Source organism: Thunnus maccoyii, chromosome 3 (assembly GCF_910596095.1).
Source record: "Thunnus maccoyii chromosome 3, fThuMac1.1, whole genome shotgun sequence".
NCBI lineage: Eukaryota > Metazoa > Chordata > Actinopteri > Scombriformes > Scombridae > Thunnus > Thunnus maccoyii.
The window spans coordinates 24097254-24119413 of NC_056535.1; the positions used below are offsets into that span (position 1 = coordinate 24097254).

General features: G+C 38.8%; 1 protein-coding gene across 2 annotated transcripts in view; it reads left to right on the forward strand.

Annotated features, from left to right (window-relative positions):
* LOC121894715 (cadherin-22) overlaps nt 1-22160 on the forward strand; it is a 180782-nt gene that overhangs the window by 34407 nt on the left and 124215 nt on the right. For both annotated transcript variants that reach the window (XM_042407515.1, XM_042407514.1), the window contains one exon: nt 11534-11658. The gene's annotated coding sequence lies outside the window, so the exon portion shown is untranslated. The remainder of the gene's footprint in view (nt 1-11533; nt 11659-22160) is intronic.

Here is a 22160-nt window from a genome sequence, read left to right on the forward strand (position 1 = left end):
CCGTTCAGCGTCGCGTCACTATGCTCACATGAGGAAAACCTGCTATTTAACATGTTTTTTTTTTGTTTTCTTTCCCCCGATTTTTAAAATATTTTTACAAAATAAATATTTGTTAAAACCCACTATTTATGCTTTGCCGAATACCGGATTCGGCTTTGGCTCCACCCTTAATATTAATGTTATATTAATAGATAATAATAATTATTATTATTATTAATAATAATAATATTTTTTACCTGAATTCAGCAAAGAAATCCGATGAAAGTAAACTGGGGGAAAAAAGTAAAAGTAAAACCTCTGTTGCATCTCATAATAACTACTGTCTTTAATTTCAGTTTCAAAATCCACCTGATAGATGGCAACAATGCTCAGTGCTTTACTTGTTGGTATACTGTTGTTTCCCTGAAACTGTCTCAAAGCCTGGTCTTTATCTGATCTACACTGCTGTGTTTACTTTGTTCCCTTTTACTTCAAATCACTGTAATTCTTCAGCTTTCCTCTATGGCCTTCATTTCCCTCATGCCCAACTGTTTTTTTTAGGTTTTACAGTGAAAAATACACATTTCTTTGTCTTTCAGAACATCTTTTACTAGGATGCTTTAAAATCTATAAAGAGCATAGGAATTATATTTGCAACTGTTTTCATGTAGCCTATGTATTTGTGAGTATTCTTTTAGTTGTCAGTGTAACACATTGCATAAGGGGGCAACATGCTCTCTCAGCGAGAGACAAAGGCTGGAGCTAATGGTACTAGCTAACAAGCGACATTCTCTCATTAAGTGGGAAGATTTTCTGAGTGGCCAGTTAGTTGGAGGACATTACACAAGGTCAGAGCCTCTGGCTGCCATGAGAGAATAAGTGAAGTAGAAAAGAGGCAGAGCAAACGGCCTAAAAGACAAGATACTTCCTGTGCTATCTGAAAGCTTCTCTCTTCTCTGACTGGCAGGGCTTGATGTGAGAGGAGTTTGAAGTTTGGACTTTGGTTACTGCTACTTTTCAACATTGAGCTATTTCAGTCTTGGATGGGGTGTGTGTGTGTGTGTCTACAGCAGGATGTGTGCTGGTCCATGTATCTATTTAAACTGACTTTGCTGACCATCACCAAGGGGCAAGGCGGATCCTCCTCCTTCCACAAGGCTATAGGGTTGCAAGCAGAATGGGAAATCAATAACGTCGATAGGATGAGCATTAGGATGGCCAAGTGGTTTTAACGGCGCCATTGTCATTCCACCATTTTTGTAAAGCAGTTTGTGGGCAATTCTCTCTACAGTCTTCAATTTTCAGAGGGAAGACAGACAGCTAAAGAGAGACAAAGACAGAAGGAGAGAGGCAAAGAGAGGGAGCTCTCAGACAATCAAACTGGAAGCACATTTCTGACACGTCGTCTATTCGACAGCCATTCACAAAGGCTTTCAAGGTGTGATTTTTTTTCCAGACCATCAGTCCCTGAATTGAACCATAGTTGTTTTCTCATCAGCACTGAACGCACAACTTGCCCTTCACCAAGGAGGCTGGCCTTTATGAGCAGGCTTCCTAACGTTAACGTTAATTTCAAAAAGTAAACAAAAGTTCTATCATCAAATGGTTTGTCCTTTATGTCCTTTTTGGTTCAGACAACAATATCTGATGACTGTATTTAAAAAAAAACAACAACAATTACTTTACGAGGCCCTATGCAAATTCTGTAATGTTTAGAACTTGTTTCAAATCTCATCAGACATAAAAGATCCTTTCTGAGTCAACAAACTAGTTCATGCTACTTTGTACTGTTAATGTATGACCAGCAAACATTTGTTTTTAAGCTACTTTTCCAAGTTTTTCCTCATTTAAAGCAGCCTTAAATTTGGGCTAATTCAGATTTAATCAGTTCACTTGTTCTTTCTACCATCATGGCCTTAATAGACCTACGATGTATTTTATTCTAATGCATAATCTGAACAAGTTGCAGCAAATAACTGGATGACTGTGTGTGTGTTTTGTGCTACTATCAGTCCCAGACCAGAAAATCATCCGGGTCCATCTGGATTGAATCTATACACTGGTACGAAATCTGAATAAATGGGTGTAGGGTAGCCTCCCACTATCTCTAACTGTTGGAGACAGCATAAAGAAGGCTTAGTAATACAGACCAAGCTACCATAAAGTGTAGAACTAACAAATTAGAAAGTAAAAATGAATTAGCATTAGAATCTGTCATTCTTTTGAGAGTCCAGTGTTGAGGGAAGCTCTTTAGTCAGTCAAATCATTTATTATTTGGTCTGAAGCTTAATATAAATTATATTACACTCTAGCCCAAAAAGAATGGTTGACACCAAGCCTTTGCGCTGTCAGATTTACACTGATGGTCATTTCCCCAAATGCCACTGTTCTCATAAAAGCATCACTTTGAGGTGTCATTTAGCCTCATATCTGTCTAAAAGTATCACGTAGATCATCCTGGTTTGTAGTGACATCTCTTCAGAACAAATCCTTCTCAGACAGAGAGGTTAATCTAAATCTTAATGTCATTTCCACCGCAGCCTTGTTCTGTATATGCTCATGTGCTTAGTGTGGCTTTGCAGAGTTGTTTAACTAAGACAAACACAGATAACCCAATTTCCCATCATAAAAGTGTGGATTATTATTACAGGTGAAAGCATGGCTAATTTGTGATTCTGTAGAAAATGGGTTCTTTGTCACTAATAATTTCTTTTAGCATTCAAATCTTCACAATGTCGTTAATTGAATGTGGGGTTTTATTATGTTTAAAGGAGAAGTGTTTTTTACCATCAGTCATTGGCAGGGAATGTAAGAAGTTCACTCATGAGCAAATACACAAATAGTAATGTCCAGCGTTAGCGAGAGAGACTGGTGGTGATGAAAGACTGTAGATGACAAAAGCAAGGATTAATAGAGGATGAGTGAGACATTCAGTAATAATAATAGTAATTCTCTTCCCCAGCGATTCACAAGTCACATTGTCTTAACAGAAGCAGTAATTGTATGCAGGTACCATAAACTACAAGATATTGTGTCCTGAATTTCTTTAAAAAAGGAAAAATTAAAGTTACAATATTGGTTCTCCAATAGTGTTATACAGATGATTCTCTGCAGTTCTACGTCAATATACATGTGACCAGAATGCCCTGCATGAGACTGCCAGAATAAGTCTTCTTTGGCAAGCTGAAAAATGGCAAGCGAGCACAAGGTGGCCCAAAAAAGCACTGCAAGGATACCCTGAAAGCCTCCTTGAAGAGCTTTGGATTTCACCTGAAAAGCTGGGAACCCCTAGCTCAGGACCGACCTGCCTGGAGAGGAAAAGACCAGGAAAGTTCAGTCCTCTATGAGGGCAGGAGCAGCTCCTGTGCTATGTTGAAGAGGCAGCAGGAGGGACTTGTGACTGCACCTCAGAGCTCTACATCCACGCCATGGTCATCATCAACTATGATGGACGAACAAGAGAGAAGGGAGACATGAAGGATGAATGCATAAAAGGGGACAAACAGTAGTGTACAGAGACTTCTACACATATTCCTCTGCACTGAACTTTTTTTTTTTTTTTGGGTACATGTAAAAGTAATAAGCCGGTCATAGTCATTAAATTTTAATTAGTCATGGTCTTATTTTAACACCTACAGTATTTAGTCTAAAATCTGAGAAGACAAGTAAACCCATTTCACAGTAAAACTGTTTACATCCATGCTGAGTCACGTATCTACGTTGCCTGTTGACAAATGTCTAACAAGAGAGCTTGAAAGAAAAGAAAATGTGTTTAAAAGTTAAAGAGGCAAAGACAGAGACAGCCAGAGTGAGATAAAATAGTTTATGAAAATTATTGTTTGCCTTTTCAATTACAAAGCATGTAGCGCTTTTAGAAAATGACACCCAAATCTGTTTTCGAAAGCATCTGAATCACATTTCACTTTAGACATCTGAGAGTTGTTTGCATCCGTAGCTCGTGCTGCATTAAGCTGAATAGCCCATACTTTGGAATTCAATAATATTCTCAACAATTCTTAAAAACTTCTCCCTTGCATGTCTTAAAAGGAAACTATTACCAGTGGAGATACAGGACTATCATTCTTGTGTTTCAGAAATGGTTTTGCTCCTCTCGGCTGCCATTTTCTGAAACATCATAATGAGGTCTTCTTTCAGAGTAACAGAGTAAAGCACATACACTTTTACACACAGACTTGAGGTGTATGAAAAATAGTTTTGGAGTAGATGCCTTGTGGAGATGAAGTTTAAAGCTCGTGTTCTGAAAAAAAGGCAAAAAGCTGTGTCAGACATAAAGAAGCCAGATTGTTAGTGTGAAAATGTATAGTGCATTAAATTTGTATTAAAAATGCTTTTGGGGTTTCCTTCTTTTACTTTATAAGTTTAATCAGAGACTCTGCCTTGTCAGTCATGAGGGTGCATATAAAAAGTGCAACGATGCAGCATTCCCTGAAACCGCAGCTGTAACATACAAAACAGAAATCAAACAGCAAGGATTCATGCTACGTCTTATGATAAGAAATTCAATCAATACCTGAATAAAAATACAGTAATACAGTCCTGTACTGTATTTGAAGTTAGAAGTCTTGAATATTTTTCTCCAGTCAGTTATAGTCTCAGTCTGAATGAATGTTGTTGCCGCATCTCCTTTACTTATCTTTTTTGAAACTTGCCTCGTCTAAGAGACTTAAATATCAACAGGAAAATTTTCAGTCTTCAGCTTCACTGTATTGGATAGACCAATTTAACAGGGCTTCACTTCAGCCTGGCTCCATAAACAGATAAGAATAACCCAGAGGAGCTAGGAGAACCTTTTCCTTTCCTTGATCGTGTTATCTTAAAGGCATATTCTCTCACTTCCATCGGATACTGTCATGTTGCTCAGCCCATGTTTTATTTCTCTGCTCTGCACAGGGGAACCTTGTGCCAACTAAGAAAGGCAAGGGAAATTGCCCCTTCCCTTCCTGTCTTTTTGACTCACTGTATAGCTCTCCTATTCCTTTTCTCAGTAGTAAATAATGCTTTTTCATGGCATGCATGCTCAAGCTCAACAGTGTGTTGAAAGCATTTTATGAAAATCAGGAGTTGTTTGAAGTTGAAGCTTATTTCAAACTTAAATCTCCTGGCCTTCTACTTCAGCCCCTCCGCTTTCCTCATTCTCTTTGATATGCAGGCAGTGTACACAGAGCTGATTGAATTTGTATTCATTTTTTGCTCAGTCTTTTTCTTCTTTGAGACCTAATTTCATCAAATGCATTGGTATTACTGAATTTCTGGTTGTTGATAACCATCTCTGCAATCATTTACCCTTGATGTATTTTGGCGAAGATTGCTGGATGAGAAAGATGAAGAAAAGGTGTCTGATTGACTTGGGTATTTATTTTGCTTTCTAATTGCTGTTTGAAGTGGTATACACATGAGAGGGGGGGTGCTCATAAACCCTTGTGAGTCTCTGCAGCTTCCAGTGTACTGTAGATTCATTTAGAGTACGCTCCTCAAAAATTACACTCCAAACCACTCTCACTTTTGCACTCCCTCTACACCCCTCCCACACACTCCTACATATTGGCAGCAGACAGTCACTTTCACATTTTCTCATATAAACATACAAGAAGTCACAGACACACTAATGCACACGCTCACACAATTCACACAATGCGCAGCCCGTCATCACAAGAAGAACGACAGCATCGGTCTAAAATTCAGCTGGAAAAAAACTGTGGTTTTGGAAAGCAACATGTTACGCTCCTAATTTTGAAAAAAACGCTTCTATGGGTCCTTCTGGAGTGCAGGTAGAATTGGAATATGTGGTTGTTAAATTATGAGGATGTGTTGGACTTAGATACATAAACAAAATACCTGAGTGAAGACTCTGTCAGCCTTGTCAGATTTGACAGTCTGTCTGTAATTAGCATGGTTTTGCCTTACAAATCAATACATCTCTAGCCTTTTGAGTCACTCGTCGAGGTAGGCTGTAGTCCGTTTGAAAGTGTGAGTGCGTGGAGTACAAAACACAGATTGCTGCCGTTAGTTGTTAAGAAAGCTTTCTAGGCTCATGAGTCTGCGGGTTTATTTAAATATGGACAAACAGATACAAACAGAGCACACTGGGTAACACACAATCGCACATGCTCTCTTTCACTCACATTTAAACACACATACATGCACACATGCACACACACACACACACACACACACACACACACAAATACTGACTGAATCATAACTTGATGTGTTTTTAGCCACAGGGAAGTCCTTTATCCACATAAATAGATTAACTCACAGTGAGCTCTGATCAGCTTAATTTGGATTCAGCCTACTTACCCCTCCCTGGTCTGCCTGTCAGTCTGTCTGCATGTTTGTCTGTCATTCTGTCTACCTGAATGGCAAGATGTTTCCCTGTATGTCTGTGTGACACTATTAAGCTGTCTCTCTCTGTCTAGTTTTTAACAAGTATTGCACCGGCAAAAAAGTTCTGCCTCCACCCATTTTTTTTGCTTTCTTCCCCTCTAACGCTCTCGCAAAGCTCATTTCAGTGCTCAGTTGTTTTGCTGTTGTAACATGAAAATCTTTATCTTGAACAATAAACAGATGAAAATGTTATATTGTTTTATCCCAAAAAGAAGTGCACTTGCTTTAGATGATCGTTTCTTCTCCTTTTTTCTTTTTAAAACTACATGTGATGAACTCATTCTGTCTGCATTTCTCGGCACGGTGTAAATGCAATATATTGACTACAGTATTTCTCATTGCATGCACCTTCCCCCCTGGAGACTGACTGACAATAAAATAACAGAGATGCGGAAACTGTCAATTTCCTGAATAAATATCTTATCACTGAAAAGTCAACATTTTTACAAACAGAAAATATGTTGTATTTTTCAAGTCACATCCTTTTCTGACATTGAATTATGTTTTTGGGGTATTATTTTTGTGCACCGATAATTGAGTTTATTCAGATGCAAAATCACACTTGTCGTTATGACCCTGTTGAAAGCAGTTTCTTTGCCTTATCAGAAAGTCATCTGGACAAAAGCAAAACTCGCAGACTGAACAAAGCCAGACATCAATGGATTATTCGGTCATTTGTTCATATTCAGGAATTACTATTTATTTGGTGTTCACCACAGCTCTGGAGATGCTTTACTTGTCATTAATAATTTCATTTTTCTTATTGTGTCACTGAAGCACTCAGTAAATGTTTATGAGGTTTTATGTTTGTTCACATATGCTCGTTGCATTTGAACCAGTTTTCCTGAAGAGTCACTAGTCACTTAAATCTTGGTGGATGAGGGTTTGGGAGAGCATGGCCTGACATGAAGGCGCTAAGACGAGGGGCCGAGGCTTTAGAGTCCCATTACAGGGCTCAGTCTGTTTTAACAGAACTAGGGTTACAATGCATAACCATCAGTTCTTTGTTCTCTAGCTTGCAAAGATGCGCCGCGAGCCTCGTTCATTACTGAAGTCTGCAGAAAGACAGCGAGATGAGGGTGAGAGAAGGAGAAAGGGATGGACACAAAATGGGAGGGGAGCGGGAAGGCATGGGAAGGAGAATTATATGAAGGGCCAGAGGGAAAGAGGGGACAGATAGTAGGACAGAAAGCATGAGATGCTGAGGAAAAGAAGGGGGATAGAAATAATGAGGGATGGAAGGAAAGTGGGGATAAGCGAGGAATGGAGGAGAAGGAGGGGGCAGCAAAGAGAGAGCTGAGTGGAGCTGAGGAGGCGCTGGGCCTGGGGGATTGCTGTGCGTTTATCCTCCTCTGCAGCAGGCTTCTGAAGCACTACCTCAGGAAACGACTTTAAAGCAGGGTGGCTGCTGCTCTGCGCTGATCTGTTAATACCCACAGATACATGAGGCTTCGCCATAGTACTCTGAGGGTGGGGTTGAGCGGGACAGTGTGTGTAAGTCTGCATGTGAGTTAGTGTGTGTTTTTTGATATGTGTTCAAGGATCATATCATATCTCTTCAGACGATATCCCATCCCCACAGCTAGCTTGCCCCAACTCACCCGCAGACATGAAGTTACCGGAGCGATTAAAAGATTAGATTGGACTATCATTTGGCTGTGTGTCAGCATTGTCACCTAAAGCTGCTGCTGTGAGGGGGACGGGGGGTTGTAGCTACCGTGTTTTAGGATCCTGTATAAATAGACTCCTGCCTGCTGGGAATTGGTGTAAAACTCCCCCAGAGCCACAGTATGCAGCAAAAAATACACACTGGGAGGTGGAGAGGCTGCATGGGATTTGCTTCACAGAAGACCATGTCCCATGCTCTCAAGGGGGGCCTACATGATTAATTCAACGAAAGAAAAAATACCTAAGGGGGGGATAAAGATGCAAGACGTGAAAGATCACTTTCTTTGTGTTTCGCCCTCCTTTTTTATTAGGATTTTTCTGATAATGAAATCTACTGTATATGAGTTTTTTAAAATTGTGTTCGTGTAAAGCCAAAATGTTCTTTATAAACTAAATAATAAGTGTCCCATTTGTCAAAGTGTAGAAAACATCTTTTTAGACTGTGTTAAACTGCATTGGGAACCATCTCAGTAAAATTAATTTGTTCTGGACAAATGTTTTCCTTTGCTGCCCCATCCTTGTTTGTAACACACAGTCCCCCCGGAACATACAGCACTTTCTTGTTTTACAAATCTATTTGAGGAAAGTCTGCAACAAAGCTATCTTCCCCAGACTAGACAGAGAAAGACTTCTTAATAACTAAATTTGCACATTAACCCCAGTGCTGTCCCTCTTAACTCTGCAAATTTATTTTGAACAGAGAACGTACCATTAATTCATTGGATTTGGCCAACAATGATTTGACTTGAGTGTCATGGAGGTGCCGTCATCTGACTGGTCCTAAAACATGCTGGGCGATTATACGTTACTGTCTTTAGTTGGACTTAACAATGTCAGCAGCAGATGATAAATTACTAGACAGAGAAAGACTCTATGTTCCCACACAGAAGCAACACACTGAAGTGCTTTTACTGTCTGAATATGCTTGTGCTTGTGTTTGTATGTGTTTAAAAGTATAAATTCCACTCAGGTTATGTCCAGATAGGAGGTAAAAAACATTAAATGTTGTGGTTGACACTTGTTTTCTCAGTTAATTATATAGTGATGCTTAAGTTGAGGTTTAGATTTGGGTTTGGTATATAGTGGTTATGGGTAACGTAAGTGTTCATTTCCAGGGAATGAGTCAGTAAATCCTAAATATGTATATTTACTTGAATAGTCCTAAAAATGAGAGGTATTTTAAGAACACGGGACAACCAAGTGATTAACAATAAAATCATTCATATAAGACAAACATCACCACCAGTATGAAAATCTATTGAAGATTTCACATTGACTTAATGGCTGCTTTGTTATTTTTTTGAAGTCAGTGACAAAACTATAGCAAATTGCCATTGTGGGGATAGGGAACTGATACATTAAAATGCTCTGAAGTGATGAAAGACTCTTCACCATCACAGCAACATGTAAAAGTAATGAGAGACAAAAGGAATAAGGAGAAGGACAGGAAGATTAAGAAGCAAAAAAAAAAAAAAACCCTATAAAACAAAACATTGCAGGCCCAGTGAGGAATCCACACCATGTTGGTGTTTGTTCATGATAGGCTCAAAGCTTCAGCACCTCCTTAAGGCCCTGTACTACATACCTTTCAACAATAATCTCCTGAAGCTTCCTTTTGTTTTCCGCTACAAGTAGACTTTTCATCATGCTTAAATGTCAAAACTCCATGTCCTAAGCAAGCCTGGCTTACAAGTTTAAACATGTAGTCTATCAAACATTATTATGTGCCACACAAGCCCACTAGGGCAAGAGAAGAAAATATCAAACAAACAGGATTTTCTTGGCAGATCCAAGTAACTGAGATTTATCCAATTGATTTTTCACTTGTGTTTATCTCAATACCTATATTGACTTTCTGACATATGTTAAAAGTGCCAGGATCCTACTATTTTCTTTTTTCTCGTTAGGATCTCTTATTTTAATTTCCCTTTTTAACTTCTTTTTTAATTACAGTGTTGTAGTGTTAAATGGACAAACAGAATGTTTTCTTGCTCATGAAACAGATTGTCATTTGCAGTGTGTCTATAAATGTTTCCGCTCACACTCACTTGATCATGTCAAACAGGGTCTGTCGGTGCCTGTACACTGTTAGTTGTTTCTTATCGACCAGGGCCACTTATCCACTTGATCAAAATCACCTGTATTCTCAGATAACACGACAGGCTATTAGAAAGACATGGTTAACCAGGCATGTGATATCGCCCACAGTGGTCTTTAATGATGATGTAAACAGCAGTGGTACTGGGTCATTGCTCTTGTACATACACCAAGCCTCTGCAACTTGTGTATCACCATGTATTTGCTTATGTATAATATTTTGTGCTCCTTAGAATAAAATATAGTCTACATAAACAACACAACAAATTACTGATAGAAATTGATCATTATAAACTTCACAAGGTTGAATATGTTGCGAGGCTGTTTTTGGGCTGCAGTAGATTGCCATTTAAAGGCATTAAAGAGTTTTACAAAAAAAAAAATTTATGAAATTTCAGATATGGTACAGAAACTTTAATCAATGAACATTCAATGGATAGGCAGACATTTCAGGCATGTGAAATGAATTTATTTGTGGATTAGTCCGCCAGGTATGATTGGAAAAATCTATCTGCACAATTTGTTGAATTCTTCCCATTATGTAAAATTCCCTGAAAGTCTCATAGCTGCAACATAAACTGAGCTCATAAACTAGCTCTTTGAACTGTGTTTGCACTTGCATTTTAAGTCAACCAAACTTCTAGTTAAAATGACCTCCACTCCAGCCAGTTGAGAGAGATTGTAAATAATGTTCCCCTTAATTAAGAGGTCTAAATCCTGGAGCTTCATCCTGCTGACAGAGTCTGTGGCTTGTAATCTGGATACACAGTTACGGTGTTTCAGGAGCTTTTTGTAATGCCATCGTAAGGACAAAGTTTGGTTGATTAGATTCAAGTTAGACAGTAATTAACAGAGTTAAATAGCTGCACCACAATCTCCAGGGACCCCTGTATCTTACAGTCGAGGTAAAGGACGAGGGGCAGTGGGAGAAGAGGGAGGAGGTGGTTTGGAGAGGTAAAGCAGGTAATTAAATGGAGATTGTAGGCTATTGAATGATCTGCTGGGCAAATACAGTACCTCCTCCTCTTCCTCCCTCCTGGCTTCCCTCTTCCATCTCTCGCTCTCTAGCCTTGCACCTGAGATGAGGATGACAGTTAATGATGGTGTTTTTTAAAACCACTTTAGTTCCTGCCCTATAGCTCACTCTGGCTCTCTCCAGACAGACCGAGGTTATCTTTTTTTTTTTTTTCGCCTCTTCTTTCATCCACACCATTTTTCTCTATGTTCCATTAGCAAATTGCCTCCCCCTCTTTCTCTCCTCCTTGTTTCCACCTCCCCGCTTGCCCACTAACCCTTCCATTAGAAATCTAACTGGGGAATTTATTCATTTAAACTGGGAAAAAACAATGAAGTTCACTCCAGGGTCTGTTTTATTTTTCAGAAGTCGGAAAAGGAGCCACGGAGCGTGAAAGAGACTGATGCTGGATGGCGTGGTAAAGACAACCTGAAGGACCTGAGAGCCATCATTTGCACAGAGTGGCAGCAAGGTCATCTGGCAAAGGAATGGTGAGTCTGTTATTTGCATATGCCATGGGCTATGAGGTAACAAGTTCTGCTTAGCTTCTCCATTTTAATCATTTTAAAAAGTGTTAAGACAACCATTAGTAAACTGACCAGCAGACTGTTTAATTTGCCCAGCAATTATCTACTTTTACGCATGCGTTGGCCTAGATAAGATAATCCTACACATTGTTCATAGAGTACAAAGAGAAAAATACAAGCTCTATAATTTTATTGTCAACCTGTATGATTAATGTTGATAACAGCCGTAAGACTTTATTCTAGTACAACATACAGTAATTGGTTGACAGGCCATAAAATTACAGGTCTGGATTGAGAAAGTTCAGCCTAATAAAGAAAATAATTCCTCCCTAAAGCACAGAAGAGGTGGTATTAACATATAGGCAAGTCTGAGTAGCATATAATCAAACAAAATCTCTTTCTAAATAAATACATTAATGTGATCCATTATTACTAATCAATCTATTACAACCACAGCATGTTTGTATGCACAAGACAGTAGCGGCACTACATTTGGGGTAATCACCACTTGATTATCATAATAAAATAAGTCATTTAGTTAAAGCCAAGTCGATTAAATAGAGAGGGAGACAAGGAGAGAGACACTATTTCCAGTCCATGTGTGATTCACTCAATATTCTGTCCTCATTTGGGTTTCACTACTGTATGTGTATTCCCCATGCTCTGGATTACCCCACATCCAAAAACTGCTGAGTCATCAGCTTAGAGCCCTCGCTGGCTGCTTCTTGTCTTAATATGTCTAGTCCTGTGTCAGGTCTTTGGATATCAGGGTTAATATCTAACCGAAGGATCCAATCATCGAGATTATGTGTGTTTGATTTTGTTTACACCATCTGCCATCAGATGTAATTGAATGTACTGCATGGTATAATCTGATACATCCGGGGGTGATGTTTTGCTGCTGCTGTTGTATTTTGTGTGTGTGTATGCGTGTGTGTGTGTGTGTGTGTGTGTGTGTGTGTGTGTGTGTGTGTGTGTGTGTGTGTGTGTGTGTGTGTCTCATAGAGCCCGTAGATGCCCTGTAGGAATCCAAAATAGCCTGTGGATGTCCTGCAGGAATTAGTCTTATTGTGAATCATGCTCACTGAGCTAAAGTCTTAACTCATTAAGGTGATATCCTCTGCATTTCATTAAGTTATTGAAAGATGCTGCGCATCCTAATGTAAGTGGTGCATGCTGGTATTCATCAGCGTATTCAAAAAACTATGACTACATGAGCAAAATTTGTTTTACCAGTAACAGCCTAATACTGCTACTCTGCTGTTATTTTGTATTTTTGTTATTTACATTTATGTTATATATATATATATATATATATATATATATATATATAATGTTTGATGAAAGCCTTTTAATGTAGCAGTAGGTTATCGCTGTGAACGTTTAACACCACAGTTCTCGTTTCCCCCTAACCTGAAGCATTTGATACTCACACCTGACATGCACATTAACATTTTAGTCTGATGCTGCCATGTAGAGTGATGAGCGAGCAGACACAGTAGGGGTGCAGTGTCAAGCTCAAGGACACTTTGACAGGGCACAAGGCTGCTGCCAGGACACATCAGCAATTGAGGTGATTAAATTGTTCCTATTACCAGCAGGTGTCTCTAACTGGCTGGCTATATATATATACATATATATACATATATATACATAGCTTGACAGAGGGCACTCATATAGATGGATGAAAAAGAAACAGAAACTTACTAGCAACCTCCCTTACCTTTAGTGCAACTAGTGCAAAACTTACTGGTTTTACACTTTGCTTTTTTTATGGATTAAACAAACCAGATTTAACATGTCAATGAGTGAGCTTTAGAGTTGCTCATAGGCAGATATGTTACCTTTGGACAGAGCCAGGGTAGTTGTTGCCCCCTGTTTCCAGCCTTTATGCTAAGCTAAGCTAAGAATCTGCTGGCTGTAGCTTTGTATTTAACAGACAGATATAAGAGTGGTATTGATCTTCTCATCTAAGACACCAAATCAACTTGTTTCCCAAAATGATGAACTATTCCTTTAAACTGAAATGTGCCTTTCCACCTATTACCCTGATTTCACGCATGCATATCCAACCAACTTCTATAAACCCCACACAATACAGTAATACCTACCAGTGATGTGAAATGTTACTGGAGGAAAATGCATTCCGTGTTTATACAAGGTTCAGCAACAGCTTTTGTCATCACACAAACAAACAAACAAAAGCCTACAGTAGACTTCAAAGCTGTATCCAGATACAAAAGGAGGATGTTACATGTGATTTCCTTTTTTTTTTTTCACCCCACAGAGGTTCTACAGTTCAAAGAGCTATACTAGTCAAAAGTATGTCACTGGTACCAAGCCAGAATACGGTATTACTAGCTTTAAATCCTTCAGTGCTGATCAAAACCAAACTTACTGCACACACAGAGAAACGAAACACACAGTCCATCACACATACACGCAAGAGCTCATGCTTTGATGACAATAACTTGAACAATAACAGCAACAAAAGTGACCCTTGTGGCACCGTTTGCTGGCCAGATGACAGCAGTAGATCATACCATGTGGCTGACTGACTGTATATTTATTTTTGTCCATTTTTTGACTGCAGTATTATCAAAAAATTATCAACAAACAAGGCCAAAACATTGCTATTTTTTTCCTGCTCCTTTGGTTTTATAGATATGGCTGTTAGAGTTGCAGGGTCAATGTGTAAAATTTCTGTTTACAGTCGTCGGACCAACATAAATAGTACGTATTGATTTAATATATGCATTTTGATTTTAACCAGTTCTACTGTTAAAATAAGTTCATGTTAAAATTTAGCCCTTGGAATAGTTATTTTTTGAAGGGGGGTGGGGGGGCACTGGTATGATTGGAGATGAGAAGTATTCTTCTGAGTATGTTGCTTCAACCCCAGGGGTTTAACAACTAAAGATGTGGATTAACTTTAAATGAAAATATGACTGTAAAGTCTGCATGTCTGAGTTAGGGGGGGTTTTAGAGGCTTTTCCAAATCTCAAATTCCCACAGTTCAATTTAGTGAAATGTGTAATGTGCAAGCTTTAAAAATTGTCTGAATATTTACACTATGCCTGTATGTGTCCATGTATGAGTTTCTTCTTGTCAGTGTGTTTATGCGCGTACACTGCCGTATTTGTAACCGTGTGTGTGAGAGAGAGAGTGTTAAAGCTTTGGAGTTCATTTGCTCCTGCTTGTGTGCTCACATGCCTCCATGTGTCTTATAATCCAGGAGACTGGCACACATCATAGCGTTGGGAGCTGGGGAATTCAGAATCGTTCTGCCACATTCATCAGTCTAAAGAAACAGACAGAGAGAACTTATGTGGCTGTGTTTAGCATATTACACAAAATAAAAAAGAATTTGACTGTGTGCAGGGAATGGCTCCCTCTCTCTCTGAATGAGGAATCCGCTGTGAAGAAGATTCAAAGGGGCAATTTTACACCAGTTTATGAGCAAGGGAGTGAATAGAGGATGCACACTGCCTAGAGACTGCCAGATGTTACACAAGGGAATCCATCTGAAGCAAGACTGACCAAGGGTGGAATGATCCTAAATTGGCTCTGAAAAATTGGGTCCTCATATACAAACAGATGAAATGTTTAGAGAAAGAGAGTGTTTTATGAGACATTGTTGCCAGTCTAATTCAGCATCTTTTTCATTACCTTTGCCAAGGAGGTTATGTTATCAGCTCTGTGTGTCAGTTTGTCGTTAATACGATATCTCAAAATCTAGACAACAGATTTCAATCACATTTAATGGGAAATAAAGCCATGGGACATGGAACCAGTGATTAGTTTTTGCTGTGGATCCCAAACCAGTTTTTTAAAAGATTTTACAGCATTTTTTAAGGTTTTTCTTCTTTTGCCATCAGCTACAGTTCTCACTTGAATGAAAATAATCTGATGCATGAATCCCCTGTTCCCATCGCAGGCTAAAATATAGATGCAGATTAGACATTCCTAACTATTTCTATTATTAAAAAAAAGCTTTTTTTGTGCTGACCTAGCAGAGGTACAGCATGTGCTCTCTGAGTGCTTTCTAATTTTGCAACATGTTTTCAGAGCACTGTTGAATCAGCAGAGACATGATAACATGCTTTATGCAATGCAACAGAACCACATACAATATACATGCTATTCTATTTAATCACAGTGTATTTACTCATGAAACACAGGTAATCATTATAAAAAAAACCTTCATCACCAGTAGCTGGCATCCAACAGTTTGAAATCTAATGAGAATAGCATTGTTACAATCTCTAAAAGCTTGAAAAAATACAGTGAGCACTTGCAGTATCTACCAACCATTCACATCGCATAATATTTGATCAAGGTTGGAGAGTTACATTGCTATCACATTCAATATGAGAGAGACCAGTTATTTATTTAAGTCTCTTGAGATAGATTTTTTTTTTTTTTTACAACAGGGAATGGGCCAGAATATCAGCATAGTATGTTTAAAGATGGAATAGCATTTTACAAGCACCATGTAAAGGACAAGAAAATATATATTAATAAAAAGGCCATACAGAGAAAGAGCAGCCTGGCCTGAGTATCTTAAAAGCATATAGTGTATAGGTATGTGTTATATGTTCTTATGAAGGCTACCTGGTCATTCAATTTGCGGTCAATACCATGTGACACTATCATATCAAGGCTGTCACCTACAGAAACTAAACAACAATAAGTTACAAAGAAACAGCCACAAAGCAGAACTATAGAAGTAATACCACAGAGGATACGAATGGTCAGACTTTTTTGAGCTACATTGGCGCAAAAACACTAGATGATGTTAAACTGTAATTTGAAGATACTGCTTCAGATGGCTAATCCTATAAACACAATAAAAACACACCCCAGTATGAGACTGCTGTGTGTTCAAACCCTGTTAGCCATCTCCAGAGATGCAGTGATTCCACGGCAGATGGGAGAGGTGAGACGCAACAGCGTAGTGCACTCTGTTCATTACATTGGGCAAACTGTGTGTGTGTGTATGTGTGTGTGTGTGTGTGTGTGTATCTTTGAGATTGAAGCAACCGCTGGTCTAATCATTTGGTGTGTTAGCTATGGCAGGTGGCTGGCAGTCAGGCGTGCTCCATGTTAAATCCAGCTCCTGTTGCGTTTATTGATCTTTTATCTTTCAAGAAGCAACAAACAGGTATTTTTGCATCTCTAAACACTGATGGTGGTTGTAGGCTGTGAAGTTGATGCAGACATTTATTGGAAATCATTACAGCATGGCGTATAGATATGGTCGGTGCATATATGTGTAGAAATCGTCCTTTAAACTTGCTTTGCCGCCGCACTTTTCTTCAACCATAAATAAATGAATAAGAAGTCTTTAGGGGGCAAATGCTGGATACTGTTAACAAGGGCTACCAAGATATAAATCACGAACCCACTGTTCTTGTTTTACAGTACATGTTGCTTCCCCTGTATTGCTGTATTATAATGACTATGAGATAAACAGCCACACTAGGGCAGCGCCTGTGATTCTAACATTCAAACTAATAAGTTCCCATAAGTCTTTTCTCTCTGTTTCAAAAGCTTTCCACACATTCTGTGAGCTTTCAGTCCTTTGACTTCCTTCTCTATCTTTCACCAGCTGAAAAAAAAAGAAAAAAGAAAACCCACAGACATGAAACCGGAATGGAAATTCTGCCAGGCGCTGCCACCTCCTCAGATGCAATAGTGAACTAAGCAAGGGGATCTTTGAGGAAGCAAAGGGACTTTTAATGAACAGGTCCTTTATTGATCTGTGGACAAAACAGTTGTTAATTATGTGCGGGTGGGCATTTAATTGAGGGAGTGAAACAAGGTCCCTGCTTGCTAGGCTAATGCATGGTCAAGAATGAGGAGAATTTGATTGAGTCCTGTGCCATCGGGGTAAAGGATGAGACACAAACAATCACTCAGCCAGTGCCTCTGGATCTTCCTTTCTCCCTGTCGCACGTGTGTCTTTTTTCTTTCTGTCTCTCTCTGCCTTTTTACTTTCTTTGTCTTTTAGTGCCACTCGCTGTCTTATTCTACTCTTCCTTTGTTTCCAGACTAGGAGGAAATGCCCTCCATCTTCACATTTTCCTCGACTGTGTGTGCTCTTTTGTCATCTGTTCAGCCCAGTCTGACTCGTGCGTCTTTGATTTCCTGACTTGTATAAATGGCAGCAGTGAGGTAGCGTCTAAAGCAATACAGAATCTGGATGAGGAGCATATTGACTCAACATGTTGTGGGTGTGTGTGTGTGTGTGTGTGTGCGTCTGTGTGTTACAGCACCCATGTTTCTGTGGTTTGTGCAATCTAGTGTATCTCTTTGATTTGTGGTTGTCAGTCATCATCAGCCAGACAACTTTTATGGCTCTGCTCAGTGAGTCTTATCATGTGCAAGCACAACTCGCCTCCGTCTCTGCTGACTGTCTGTCATATTGGGCCCATGAACCTCCTGAAACTGATGGTCATTTAATAGGTTCTCGACAGCAGTTTTAGTCAATTACTCTATTCGATCAAATTTAAATGGGTATAATGTTCTCCTCCAAGAACTGAGAAATACATGAATAAATTAAAGATAAAGAATAAATAAAGATATGACTTTAACATTAAGATTTTATAATGCACGATAGAACAATAAGAAAATATTGCTTACACTCATTCATGACCTGTTGTCTGAGAAAAAGCAATAATACACAACACATGAGGCTTTTCAGTGAAATTCTGAAATGATAATAAATGAAGACTTAGGCGTACACACACTTCTGAATAATTTATATGTGGGGTCATTCTGGTCACCTATGTAGGGCAATTCTATGAGGCTTAAGTCATCAATCCCAGTGTAGTGTGCACCATGAGCAACAATATAACCTCAGTCACTCACACCAGACACCTTTGGAGATGAATGGCCGTGTTTAACAGAAGAACTACACAAAGTGTAATCCCTACAGAGGAAGAGTTGTGTTGCTTGAGCATGAGTGTATAAGCTCAGCGTGACTTAGATTCTCATTAAAAGAGGCTTATTTATCTCTACACCTCCTAAAGAATCAAGGCTGGCGTCTTCAAGTCTTTGGGCTGGCAGCAATTACCATACCTATCAAGTAGCTTTTATAACGCCTGTTCTGTGTCATAAGAAAGATGTGCCAAGCTATTACTCAAGCTGCCGGCACTTTTCACAAGGTGTAAGTGCTGAATGCGCTCTCAAAATGGATTTATGTAAAGGGATCAGTTTCTGTGCATGGAAAAAAAAAACACCTCCATTATGGAAGTTAAAAATATAGCTTTGCCATCTTTGCCTGTCTGGAGAAAAGGGAATAGTATCTTGTAGTTGTAAGTTGTTTAAATCCCTTGTGCTATGAGCTATGCTTTGCATTTGTCAACACTTAGTTTATAAAACTAAACATCAAACTTAGCAATTGCCTACTAAATACGGAATAATTTCAGTAACATATAACACAGTTTAGTGGTAAACAATCAAATCACTAATTGTTTTGTTTCATTTGAAACATCTTTGTTCTGACCTTTATTTAATCATCCCAGTTCTTCAGCACAGATGTGAAAAAAGAAAGAAACAGCAGCATCATGTCAAACAAAACATAATAAACATTGTTTTTTCGAGAATTCACATGAAATAAAAATTTCTTTAAAAAGTCCAAACATAGGCATAGAAAACATTGTGTACTCATAGATAAAGACAAATGGCTCTGATGCCATGTTCACATTATATGGATGCTATCTTATTTATTAGTTTCTGCAATGTACATACCATACATACTAAATAATAAGGCATCTGATAAGTAAATAAACATAGATGTGTTGGCTCCAACAAAACCCTAATTTAATGTAATTTTGTATATGATAATTTAACTCTGCCTACTACATAATCTGAGACCTCCGGTAGACAATTTGTTCTCTCAGTGTATAAATTCCACTTGTTATTAAAAACACTGGTAATCCCTACCCATGTATTTTGGAATGAATGATTTCAAGAGCAACAGCGGTGTCAAAACCTTTACTCTATGTTTAAAGTGATTATTGGAGGCTTCATAAATAAATGAGTCCTGCTGGTCAGAGTTTTTTTTTAGTCCTAGTTTAAATTTCAGTACAATGCTGAGGAGTCATCGTGGACCACTTAATAAATTCAGGGAGTGATCCTCAAAACACAAAACAGCTTCTTGAGCTTAGAGTATCCAATGTAAATTTAGCATATGAAAAGATAAATGCACACCGAGGGCCTGACCTGGGTGCTGCATACGGATTCAATGATGAGAAAGGCGAGGCAAAGACTGTTTCATCTCAGACACTTGAGGAAATTCTGGGTATCCCTTACTATACTGAGGAATTTCTACTCCCGCACCATCAAGAGCGTGCTGACAGGGAACACCACTGCCTGGTACAGAAACAGCACCAAACAGGACTGCAAGGCCCTGCAAAGAGTGGTTAATTTGGTTGAACATATAATAGGCGATGCTCTGTCTGCCCTGCCTAAAGTATATTTACACCAGGCGCTGCAAGAATAAGGCTAGGAGAATCCTCCCCCTCCCTCCATTATATTTATTACTATTCTCATTCTATTTAAACTCTTTTTAATGAACAAATTGAAGGAACTGGCAGGATTACATTTCACTGTGACTGTATTTTATATGATTACATGTGACAAATAAACTTTGATTGATTGATTGATTGACCTTAGTTGAGCTATAAAACTTTAATAATGCAAAAGGTCTTCCACATGTTTACCTACTGTAGCGTCTGGGTCTAGATGTAGAAAATTCTTCTGCTCATAGTGTTTTGTGAGTAGCCATAATATCCCACTGCTGCTTGGAGGGCTATTACTGTCACAGTAACCCAACAGGGTGTCATTATATGGCTAGCAGCTGCAACTATTTGTTTTTTCCTATGTTACACTGGCATCACAGCTGTGTCTGTGTCTTTGTATGAGTAGTGTATGAAGAGGAATGTATGTGTAGGCATTGCATATGTGTGTGTGTGTGTGTTTATCATGCATCTGTTTGTGTAATATGTATCAAGTGTGCCTGTGTGTGCATGTGTGTAATCTACGATGCTCTTTTCTCCCAGGGTTCATAACCTCCCATTGCTCTATGATGAATGTCTGCTACTGTGGTGCATGTGTGGCCTTAAAATGAAATGGTTGGCTGGCCCCTGCGGGAGCACTACATACTGTGTTCAGACACATCATTACTGGTATGGATATATTGATTGTTTGTTAGTATGTTTTTTTTTTTTCTTTGTTTGTTTTTTCTTCTTTTTCTTTTCAATTAGTTGCACTTTCACAAAAATTAAAAACACATGGCACATGCTACAGTGTGTCTAAATTAACCATCATTAGTACGGTTTGAGGCATTTTCATGTTATTTGTGACTGCCCTCACCAAAATAACAGCTTAGAAATTCCCGTGTTTACAACTTCTTGCATCCGTGCTGATAATAACTATTCTTTTTTAAAAATGATCAGCAATGGTTATTTGTTCAAATGACATATGTTCAGTAGCAAAGGTGGAACCAGCATGATGTTATTATCCTGCTGAAAAATCTTTGCGGTAGAGGTAAGAGTGAATGGATTGGCATGCAAAGTGTCTGAATAATACACCAGAGACTGGGGTTTGCGTCCTGTCTCTCACAAACAGACAATATTGGTCTCTTAACTACGACCATGACCTTTCACTGACCTTAACCAAGTACTTTTATTAACCTAAACTTAATAATAACTTAACCATAGCAACATCAGATGAGAAAACAACTCTGACCTTTTTGTGGTTGAGGACCTTTTGGTCATTTACATTAGTGTGTGGCGACAGACCTCATTTGTCACTACTATGCCTATGTGCACATACTTAGACAATTGTGTTATTTTAAGTTATACATCAAGGGGACGTATCATGCACATCTCCAGGTCTGTATTAATATTTAGGGGCTCTACTGGAATATCTTTGCATTATTTACAGTTCAAAAAATTCCTTATATTGTCTTATACTGGCTCTTTATGCAGCCCCTCAGTTCAGCCTCTTTCTGAAACAGGCCATTTTAGCTCCTGTCTCTTTAAGGCTCCCCTCCCAATGAGCCCACTCTGCTTTGACTGGCCAGCTACCGGAAGTTGCATCTTGGCAGATTTCTGGCAGCTTGTGAGGCTCCATAAACAAAGAATAGTAGTATTATTTCACTTTTTTTACTCATTCTTCACTTGAAATAGAACTTCTCAAATACATCCATATAACATGTTCAAGCCGAAATCTGGTTCAAAATGTGTGAGTGGGCAATGTGAACAATCCATGGAACAACCTTAACAACAAAGGTTATGGAACAGACAGCTATTTGTGGGCATAGGCAAACAATCTGATGTCATCACAAGGAGGAAGTTGTGGTAACATTGCAAATTCAGTGCAGTCTGAAGCCTTAGCCTTTGACTGTCAGGGAGCATTTTTACATATTGTTCACCTCAAGGTTTGGACCTTTGATC